At 40.3% G+C, this 11,188-nt stretch overlaps 1 non-coding gene across 1 annotated transcript; it reads right to left on the bottom strand.

Annotated features, from left to right (window-relative positions):
• Positions 1-10,650: 10,650 nt before the first annotated feature.
• TRNAY-AUA lies at positions 10,651-10,723 on the bottom strand. The gene has a single exon. It is a non-coding gene; the product is annotated as a tRNA-Tyr (tRNA).
• Positions 10,724-11,188: the final 465 nt, after the last annotated feature.

Raw genomic sequence — 11,188 nt, 5'->3', positions numbered from 1 at the left:
TGAAATGGTGTGAAAAATAAGAGGAGCATGAAATGGTATGAAAAAATGAGGAGCATGAAAAGTTCTGAAAATTAAGAGGAACATTTAAAGGTCTGAAAAATAGGAGGAGCATGAAAAGCTCTGAAAAATACGAGGAGCATGAAAAGGTGTGAAATATATGAGGAGCAGGAAAAGGTCTGAAAAATATGAAGAGCATGAAAAGGTGTCAAAAATATAAGGAGCATGAAAAGGTGTGAAAAATACGAAGAGCAGGAAAAGGTGTGAAAAATACGAAGAGCAGGAAAAGGTGTGAAAATTATCAAAAGCAAGAAAAGGTCTGAAAAATATGAAGAGCATGATAAGGTGTCAAAAATATTAGGAGCATTAAAAGGGTTGAAAATATGAGAAGCATGTAAAGGTCTGAAAAATATGAGGAGCATGAAACTGTATGAAAAATTAGAGGAGGATGAAAAGGTGTGAAAAGTACGCCGAGGATTAAAATGTCTGAAAAATACGAGAGCATGAAAAGGTGTGAAAAATATAAAAAGCATGAAAAGGTCTGAAATATATGAAGATCATGAAAAGGTGTGAAAAAAATGAAGAGCATGAAAAAATGTGAAAAATAAGAAGAGCATGAAAAGGTGTGAAAAACATGCAGAGCATGTAAAAGTGTGGAAAATAAGAAGAGCATGAAAAGGTGTGACAAATACAAAGAGCATGAAAGGTTGTGAAAAATACGAGGAGCATGAAAAGTTGTAAAACACGAGGAACATGAAAAGGTGTGAAAAATATGAATAGCATGGTAAAGTGTGAAAAGTACAAGGAGCATGAAAAGGTTTGAAAAATACGAGGAGCATGAAAACGTCTTAAAAATATGAGGCGCATGAAAAGGTCTGAAAAATATGTAGAGCATGAACAGGTGTCAAAAATATGAGGAGAATGAAAAGGTGTGAAAAATATGAAGAGCATGAAAAGGTGTCAAAAATATGAGGAGCATGTAAAGGTGTGGAAAATATGAGTAGCATGAATCTGTATGAAAAATATGAGGAGCATGAAACAGTGTGAAAAATATGAAGAGCATGAAAAGGTGTGAAAATTATGAGGAGTATGAAAACGTCTTAAAAATACGAGGAGCATGAAAAGGTCTGAAAAATTTGTGGAGCATGAAAAGGTGTCAAAAATATGAGAGAATGAAAAGGTGTGTAAAATATGAAAAGCATAAAAGGTTTCAAAAATATGAGGAACATGTAAAGGTGTGAAAAATATGAGGAGCATGAATCTGTATGAAAAATATGAGGAGGATGAACCGGTGTGAAATATATGATATCATGAAAAGGTGTGAAAAATATGAGGAGTTTGAAAAGGTCTGAAAAATACGAGAGCATGAAAAGGTGTGAAAAACACGAAGAGCATGAAAAGGTCCGAAAAAAACAAAGAGCATTAAAAGGTCTGAAAAATATAAGGAGGATGAGAAGGACTGAAAAATACGAGGAGCATCAAAAGGTGTCAAAAATATGAAGAGCATGAAAAGGTGTGATAAATATGAGGAGTATGCAAAGGTCTGAAAAATACGAGGAGCATGAAAAGGTCTAAAAACTACATGGAGTTTGAAATGGTCTAAAAAGCACGAGGAGCATGAAAAGGTCTGAAAAATACAAGAGCAATAAAAGGTCTGAAAAATATAAGGAGGATGAGAAGGACTGAAAAATACGAGGAGCATCAAAAGGTGTCAAAAATATGAAGAGCATGAAAAGGTGTCAAAATATGAGTAGCAGGTAAAGGTGTGAAAAAGAAGAGGAGCGTGAATCTGTATTAAAAATATGAGGAACCTGAAACGGTTTGAAAAATATGAAAAGAATGAAATGGTCTGAAAAATATGAGGAGCATGAAACGGTCTGAAATATATGAGGAGCATGAAAAGCTGTCAAAAATATGAGGAGAATTAAATGTTGTGTAAAAAATGAAGAGCATGAAAACGTGTGAAAAATATGCAGAGCATGAAAAGGTTTGGAAAATATGAAGAGCATGAAAAGGTGTGAAAAACACGAAGAGCATGAAAATTTCTGAAAAATATGAAGAACATGAAAAGGTGTGAAAAATACGAGGAGCATGAAAAGGTGTGAAAAATAAGAGAAGCATGATAAGGTGTGAAAAATATGAGGAGCATGAAACGGTCTGAAAAATATGAGGAGCATGAAACTGTTTGAAAAATATGAGGAGCATGAAAAACTGTCAACAATATGAGGAGCATGAAACACTGAGAAAAATATGAACAGCATGAAAAGATGTGAAAAATACGAGGAGCATGAAAAGGTGTGAAAAATAAGAGGAGCATGATAAGTTGTAAAAAATATGAGGAGCATGAAAAGGCCTGAAAAACAGGAGGAGCATGAAAATGTCTGAAAAATAGGAGGAGCAAGTAAAGGTCTGAAAAATAGGAGGAGCATAAAAAGGACTGCAAAATAGGAGGACCATGAAAAGCTCTGAAAAATACAAGGAGCATGAAAAGGTCTGAAAAATAGGAGGAGCATGAAAAGGTCTGAAAAATACGAGGAGCATGAAAAGGTCTGAAAAAACGAGGGGCAGGAAAAGGTCTCAAAAATTCTAGGAGCATGAAAAGGTCTCAAAAATACGAGGAGCATGAAACGGTGTTAAAAATATGAAGAGCATGAACATGTCTGAAATATACAAGGAGCATGAAAAGGTCTCAAAATTACGAGGAGCATGAAAAGGTGCCAAAAATATGAAGAGCATGAAAAGGTGTCAAAATATGAGTAGCAGGTAAAGGTGTGAAAAATAGGAGCATGAAAAGGTCTGAAAAATATGAGGAGCATGAAACTGTCTGAAAAATATGAGGAGCATGAAAAACTGTCGACAATATGAGGAGCATGAAACAGTGAGAAAAATATGAAGAGCCTGAAAAGATGTGAAAAATACGAGGAGCATGAAAAGGTGTGAAAAATACGAGGAGCATGAAAAGGTGTGAAAAATACGAGGAGCATGAAAAGGCCTGAAAAACAGGAGGAGCATGAAAATGTCTGAAAAATAGGAGGAGCATGAAAAGGTCTGAAAAATAGGAGGATCATGAAAAGGCCTGGAAAATAGGAGGACCATGAAAAGCTCTGAAAAATACGAGGAGCATGAAAAGGTCTGAAAAATAGGAGGAGCATGAAAAGGTCTGAAAAATACAAGGAGCATGGATAGGTCTGAAAAAAACGAGGGGCAGGAAAAGGTCTCAAAAATACTAGGAGCATGAAAAGGTGTGAAAAAAACGAGGAGCATGAAAAGGTCTGAAAAATAAGAAGAGCATAAAAAGCTGTCAAAAGTATGAGGAGCATCAAAAGGTATGAAAAATATGAAGAGCATGAAAAGGTGTCAAATATATGTGGAGCATGTAAAGGTGTGAAAAATATGAGGAGCATGAAACGGTCCGAAAAATATGAGGAGCATGAAAACTGTGAAAAATACGAAGAGCATGAAAAGGTGTGAAAAATATAAGGAGCATCAAAAGGTGTGAAAAATACGAGGAGCATGAAACTGTATGAAAAATATGAGGAGCATGAAACGGTGTGAAAAATATGAAGAGCATGAAAAAGTCTCAAAAATACGAGGAGCATGAAAAGGTCTGGAAAAAAACGAGGGGTAGGAAAAGGTCTCAAAAATACGAGGAGCATGAAAAGGTCTGAAAAATACGGGGAGCATGAAAAGGTCTGAAAAATACGAGGAGCATGAAACTGTATGAAAAATATGAGGAGCATGAAACGGTGTGAAAAATATGAAGAGCATGAAAATGTCTGAAATATACGAGGAGCATGAAAAGGTCTCAAAAATACGAGGAGCATGAAAAGGTCTGAAAAATACGAAGGAGCATGAAACTGTATGAAAATATGAGGAGCATGAAACGGTGTGAAAAATATGAAAAGCATGAAAATGTCTGAAAAATACAAGGAGCAGAAAAGGTCTCAAAAATACAAGGAGCATGAAAAGGTCTGAAAAATATGAAGAGTATGAAAAGGTGTCAAAAATATGAGAAACATGTAAAGGTGTGAAAAATATGCGGAGCATGAATCTGTATGAAAAATATGCGGAGCATGAAATGGTGTGAATAATATGAAGAGCAAGAAAAAGTGTGAAAAATACGAGGAGCATGAAAAGGTCTGAAACATACAACGAGTATGAAGAGGACTGAAAAATACAAGGAGCATGAAAAGGTCTGAAAAATACGAGGAGCATGAAATGATCTTAAAAATACGAGGAGCATGAAAAGGTCTGAAAAATATGAAGAGCATGAAAAGGACTCTAAAATATGAGGAGCATGTAAAGGTGTGAAAAATATGAGGAGCATGAAACTGTATGAAAAATATGAGGAGTATGAAACGCTGTGAAAAACAAGAAGAGCATGAAAAGCTGAGAAAAATATCAAGAGCATGAAAGGTCTGAAAAATATGAAGAGCATGAATGGGTGTGAACAATACGACGGGCATGAAAAGGTGTGAAAAATACAAAGAGCCTGAAAAGGTGTGAAAAACCGGAAGAGCATCAAAAGGTATGAAATAAAACGAAGAGCTTGAAAAGGTGTGACAAATACGAAGAGCATGAAAAATTGTGAAAAATACAAGTAGCATGAAACGGTGTGGAAAATATGAGGAGCATGAAACGGTGTGAAAAATATGAAGAGCATGAAATGGTGTGAAAAATATGAGAAGCTTGAAACGGTATGAAAAATGCAAGGAGTATGAAAAGGTTTGAAAAACAAGAGGAGCATGGAAAGGTGTGAAAAATACGAGGAACATGAAAAGGTATGAAAAATAAGAAGAGCATGAAAAGGTGTCAAAAATATTTGGGGCATGAAACTGTTTGAAACTTATGAGGAGCATGAAACGGAGTGAAAAATATGAGGAGCATGAAAAGGTGTGAAAAATACGAGGAGCATGAAAAGGTGTGAAAATTACGAGGAGCATGAAAAGGCCTGAAAAACAGGAGGAGCATGAAAATGTCTGAAAAATAGGAGGAGCATGAAAAGGCCTGCAAAATAGGAGGAGCATGAAAAGCTCTGAAAATACGATGAGCATGAAAAGGTCTGAAAAATAGAAGGAGCATGAAAAGCTCTGAAAAATACGATGAGCATGAAAAGGTCTGAAAAATAGGAGGAGCATGAAAAGCTCTGAAAAATACGATGAGCATGAAAAGGTCTGAAAAATTGGAGGAGCATGAAAAGGTGTGAAAAATAGGAGGAGCACAAAAAGTTGTGAAAAATATGAAGAGCATGAAAAGGTGTGAAACATACGAGGAGCATGTAAAGGTGTGAAATATACGAGGAGCATGAAAAAGCGTGAAAAATACGAGGAGCATGAAAAGATGTGAAAAATACGAGGAGCATGAAAAGGTGTGAAAAATACGAGGACCATGAAAATGTGTGAAAAATTCGAGGAGCATGAAAAGCTGTGAAAAATTGAACGGGCATGGAAAGGTCTGAAAAATACAAGGAGCATGAAAAGGTCTGAAAAATATGAAGAGTCTGAAAAGGTGTCAAAAATATGAGGAGCATCAAAAGGTGTGAAAATACGAAGAGCATGAAAAGGTTTGAAAAATACTAGGAGCATGAAAAGTTCAGAAAAATACGAGGAGCATGAAAAGGTCTGAAAAATACGAGGAGCATGAAAATGTCTGAAAAATACGAGGAGTATGAAAAGGTCTCAAAAATATGAGGAGCAAGAAAAGGTCTGAAAAATAGGAAGAGCATGAAAGGGTGTCAAAAATATGAGGAGCATTAAAAGGTGTGAAAAATATGAAGAACATGAAAAAGTGTCAGAAATATTAGGAGCATGTAAAGGTGTCAAAAATATGAAGACATGAAAAGGTGTCAAAGAAATGAGTAGCATGTAAAGGTTTCAAAAATATGAAGATCATGAAAAGGTGTGAAAAATATGAGTAGCATGTAAAGGTGTGAAAAATAAGAGGAGCATGAATCTGTATGAAAAATATGAGGAGCATGAAAAGGTGTGAAAAACATGTAGAGCATGAAAAGTTGTCAAAAATATGAGCAGCATGAAAAGGTATGAAAAATATGAAGAGCATGAAAAGGTGTCAAAAACATGAGGATCATGTAACGGTGTGAAAAATATGAGGAGCATGAATCTGTATGAAAAATATGAGGAGCATGAAAAGGTCTGAAAAATACGAGGAGCATGAAAAGTCTGAAAAATATGTAGAGCATGAAAAGCTGTCAAAAATATGAGCAGCATGAAAAGGTGTGGAAAATATGAAGAGCATGAAAAGGTGTCAAAGACATGAGGATCATGTAACGGTGTGAAAAACATGAGGAGCATGAATCTGTATGAAATATATGAGGAGCATGAAACGGTGTGAAAAATATGAGAGCATGAAAAGTGTGAAATATATGAGGAGCATGAAAAGCTGAGAAAAATAAGAGGAGCATGAAACGGTCTGAAAAAATATGAGGAGCATGAAACGGTCTGACATATATGAGGAGCAAGAAACGGTCTGAAAAATATGAGGAGCATGAAAAGTTGTCAAAAATATGAGCAGCATGAAACAGTGTGAAAAATATGAAGATCATGAAATGGTGTGAAAAATACGAAGAGCATGAAAAGGTGTGAAAAACACGAAGCCCATGAAAAGGTGTGAAAAATACGAAGAGCATGAAAAGGTGTGAAAAATACAAGGAGCATGAAAAGGTCTGAAAAATACGAGGAGCATGAAAAGGTCTGAAAAATACGAGGAGCATGAAAAGGTCTGAAAAATACTGAAAAATACCAGGAGCATGAAAAGGTCTGAAAAATATGAAGAGCATGAAAAGGTGTCAAAAATATGAGGAGCAGAAAAGGTGAGAAAAATATGAAGAGCATGAAAAGGAGTCAAAAATATGAGGAGCATGTATAGGTGTGAAAAATATGAGGATAATGAAACTGAATCACACACGTGTTTGTTCAGCGAGGTCAGGACTAATGCCTAGTTGCGAGGGAAAACTCGGGATTCTCCTCCATGCTTGGCAGGGCAATTGCGACGACTCTCCAGCTGAGGCGGGAGACCAAGGGTCCCTTTCCAAGTGCCACAGGAATCCTGGGACTCCTATCAAGTTTCCCAAGGAGTCAGGCATCGTCTCCTTTGGAGGCATTGATCTCCGCATACCTCTGGAGTTTTCAAAGGATGTGAGGCCTCCGGTCACGATGAGGTGGGGAACTAGGTCTTTCTCTGTGGTCTCCACAGGGGATTCAGACATCCTTTCGTCTTGGGAGATGCAAGACGAGCCTGCATTCAAGTCACTGCAGGGATATCCGGCCTTATTTCGAGTCAGGGCATCGCGGTGTCCATTCCACTTGAGGCCGCAAACTCAGGGTCCCTCTCACATACCTAGAGCTGAGAGAAGCCTCCTCTTGAGGTGCTTGTGGTAAGGTGGTATTCCTCTGGAGTCGAAGCCAGGGACTAACCTCTCATCTCGAGTTGATTTTTGGTCCACGGAGCTCTTTCGTGTTGCTACAGTGACCTCAGGATCCCTCTAGCCTTGAAACAGTGTTCTTGGGGTTTCTCTGGAGTGCCATCAAGGAAATCAAGGCTCCTTTCCTGTGTGATGTGCAACACGGCATTGCTCTGCACGCAGTGCAGGGGAATCGGGCCTCATCTCGCGGCGAGGGGGAAGTCTCATGGTTTTTCTCGAGTTGCGGCGGGAACCTGGGGTATATTCTCGAGTTACGACGGGGATGGCCCTTCCACACACGTGTTTGTTCAGCGACGTCAGGACTCCTGCCTAGTTGCGAGGGACAACTCGGGATTCTCCTCGAGGCTTGGCAGGGCAATTGGGACGCCTCTCCAGCTGAGGCGGGAGACCAAGGGTCCCTTTCCACGTGCCACAGGAATCCTGGGACTCCTATCAAGTTTCACGAGGAGTCAGGCATCGTCTCCTTTGGAGGCACTGATCTCCGCGTACCTCTGGAGTTTTCAAAGGATGTGAGGCCTCTGGTCGCCATGAGGTGGGGAACTAGGTCTTTCTCTGTGGTCTCCACAGGGGATTCAGACATCCTTTCGTCTTGGGAGATGCAAGACGAGCCTGCATTCAAGTCACTGCAGGGATATCCGGCCTTAATTTCGAGGTCAGGGCATCGCGGTGTCCATTCCACTTGAGGCCGCAAACTCAGGGTCCCTCTCACAACCTAGAGCTGAGAGAAGCCTCCTCTTGAGGTGCTTGTGGTAAGGTGGTATTCCTCAGGAGTCGAAGCCAGGGACTAACCTCTCATCTCGTGTTGATTCTTGGTCCACGGAGCTCTTTCGTGTTGCTACAGTGACCTCAGGATCCCTCTAGCCTTGAAACAGTGTTCTTGGGGTTTCTCTGGAGTGCCATCAAGGAAATCAAGGCTCCTTTCATGTGTGATGTGCAACACGGAATTGCTCTGCACGCAGTGCAGGGGAATCGGGCCTCATCTCGCGGCGAGGGGGAAGTCTCATGGTTTTTCTCGAGTTGCGGCGGGAACCTGGGGTATATTCTCGAGTTACGACGGGGATGGCCCTTACACACACGTGTTTGTTCAGCCACGTCAGGACTCCTGCCTAGTTGCGAGGGACAACTCGGGATTCTCCTCGAGGCTTGGCAGGGCAATTGGGACGCCTCTCCAGCTGAGGCCTTAGACCCAGGGTCCCTTTACAACTGCCACATGAATCCTGGGACTCCTATCAAGTTTCACGAGGAGTCAGGCATCGTCTCCTTTGGAAGCACTTATCTCCGCGTCCCTCTGGAGCTAGTTGAATAAAGCACACTCCCACTCCTCCAGGAATTTATAACTTGTTTACTTTTTCTTAGCTTTTTATACAAGCTTCCCAAATTATTTGAAGGGTATTTTAAAAAGTCTATCACTGCATAGCTGTTTCTAAATTTTTTTTGCCAAACATTACACAATTTTTAAACGATTAAATTAAAAAATATCATTTGTTACATCATCACATTGCTAGTCAGAGAAATGCGCAATAATGAAGAAAATCAGTGCTGGATCAACTAAAGTCTACAGTTGGGAACCATAGTCTGAAACACAGTGTAGCGGGCATTATGTAGGAAATTTGAATTGAAGTCCAGGCTAGTAACAGATTCCTCCAGGGAGGAAAGTGGCCCAAGGAGGAATGGGTCACCTCTACCTACATCAGTCATTAAAGGCGGGTCCTCTTTGGAAGGCCACGCCCATGGGTAAGCCAACTCTCATCACATGGGCTGACAGCGGGAGATTACCCACTGACAAGCAACCTCAGACTGTTCTTTCTTGAAGGAGATCTGAGAGTTATAGCTTCACGTCCATTGCAGTCTACACCTGCACTGCTTGGAGCCTCTTACACGGTTGGGGAAGAGTTCAACTAGGCATTTGGTGGGTCCTTCTTCCCCAGAGAAACATAGGAGAAAGAGGTGGGCGGGACCAACTACAGCTTCCCCTATTGCAGCCGACATCACAACAAATGATCATGGTCTCCCTTCTCCACTATCTATTCTAGATTTCTCTCGATTCAGTAAACAGCTTTGCTGACCTCAGTGGCATATCTAAGACCATATCCCTGAGGGCTCTGAGACTGGGGTTACCAAGGCTTCTCAGGCTGTGATGCTGCGCTTGTCCATTTACCATCATAATACGGCAAGGGAGTGAAAAGAAGTGCTCCAGTGTGAGGTCAGATATATTCCTCCAGGCTTCCTTGCTCCAGGGAGAATCCTACCTCCTCCGCAGTCAGGGTTAATTGTCAGCCATTACGTCAGTTCTACTTACTGCTGCTACCTGTCTCAAGTGCCCAGAGAGCAGCTGAAATTTATAGATCAATGGAATTCTTTCTGAAGTGTCCCCTCTTTGCGGACCAAGAATTCTTAACTCTGCAGAACCCAGCATTGTGAGTATGAGAACAAGTTCCCCAAGCAGGTTATTGGAAATAAAAGTTGGGAGAGTCATTCCTACTTCTACAACTTGATTCTTGAATTGTTGTATTCTTATTGGGGCCATAGAACCATATAAAGTGATTTGATTAAAAGTCCATAGTGTATCCTATAGTATGTAGATATCATCCTTAGAAAGAATTATATATCAGCTGTGCCTTCGGGAAGCTGTTCCAGCATTCTGTGAGGCGAGCAGCTTCTGGATAGCTTGATATGTGACCTGATTAGTGGAGCCAATGGCATGGACCCACTCCCCAATATTCTTCACTGTAAAGTGGTCTGCTTGTTCTGCTGTGATATATGTGGGACTCCCAGTAGGTCAGGGCTTCCCTGGTGGCTCAGATGGTAAAGAATCTACCTGCAGTGCAGGAGACCTGGGTTTGATCCCTGGGTCAAGAAGATCCTCTGGGTCAAGAAGATCCCCTGGAGAAGGGAATGGCTACCCACTCCACTATTCTTGCCTGGGAAATCCCATGGACAGAGGAGCTTGGTGGGCTACAGTCCATGTGGATGCAAAGAGTCGTACATGACTGAATGACTAACACTTTCCCAGTAGGGATAAACTTTTATAAGGCATGTGGTAGTGGTTCTGGCTGAAACTCTGTAGACAAGAAAGAAAAAGAAAGAAGAAAATTGCTCAGTAGTGTCCAGCTCTTTGCGACCCCATGGACTATAGCTTACCAGGCTCCTCCATCCATGGGATTTTCCAGGCAAGAGTACTAGAGTGGGTTGCCTTTCCTTCTCCAGAGGATCTTCCCAACACAGGGATCGAACCTGGGTCTCCTGCATTATAGGCAGACGCTTTACCTCCTGAGCCACCAGGGAAGTCCTTATACCCAGAAAATGTATGTATTTTATCAAAACAAATAGCGGCCTGTGCACTAGTGATTAACGATGCAGCTAGTTGGCCTGCTTGAGGAATGGTGCCAAATTTTTTTGTACGTATGTGTGTGCACGTGTGTGTACTTTTTAATTTAATTTTATTATGATAAGAAATAGCATAAAATATATCTTCAACAAATGCTAAGTGTACAATACATTACTGTTGACTATAGTACAGATCTCTATAGCTTCTTTAGCTTGTTTAACTGACACTTTGTTGATTAATAACTCCCCAGCCCCTGGTGATCACCATTTCCATTATTTGATTTTATGAGTCTGACTCTTTTAGGTAACTCATAGAAGTGGAATCATGTAATATTTGTCTTCCTGTGTCAGGTTTCTATCAGGTAGCATAATGCAAAATGGACAAGAAAGGAGAAAACTTTTTTGATGATGGTCATTCTGATC

The sequence above is a fragment of the Cervus canadensis genome, chromosome 14, assembly GCF_019320065.1.
Source record: "Cervus canadensis isolate Bull #8, Minnesota chromosome 14, ASM1932006v1, whole genome shotgun sequence".
Classification (NCBI taxonomy): Eukaryota; Metazoa; Chordata; class Mammalia; order Artiodactyla; family Cervidae; genus Cervus; species Cervus canadensis.
This window is presented reverse-complemented; position numbering and strand designations above follow the sequence as displayed.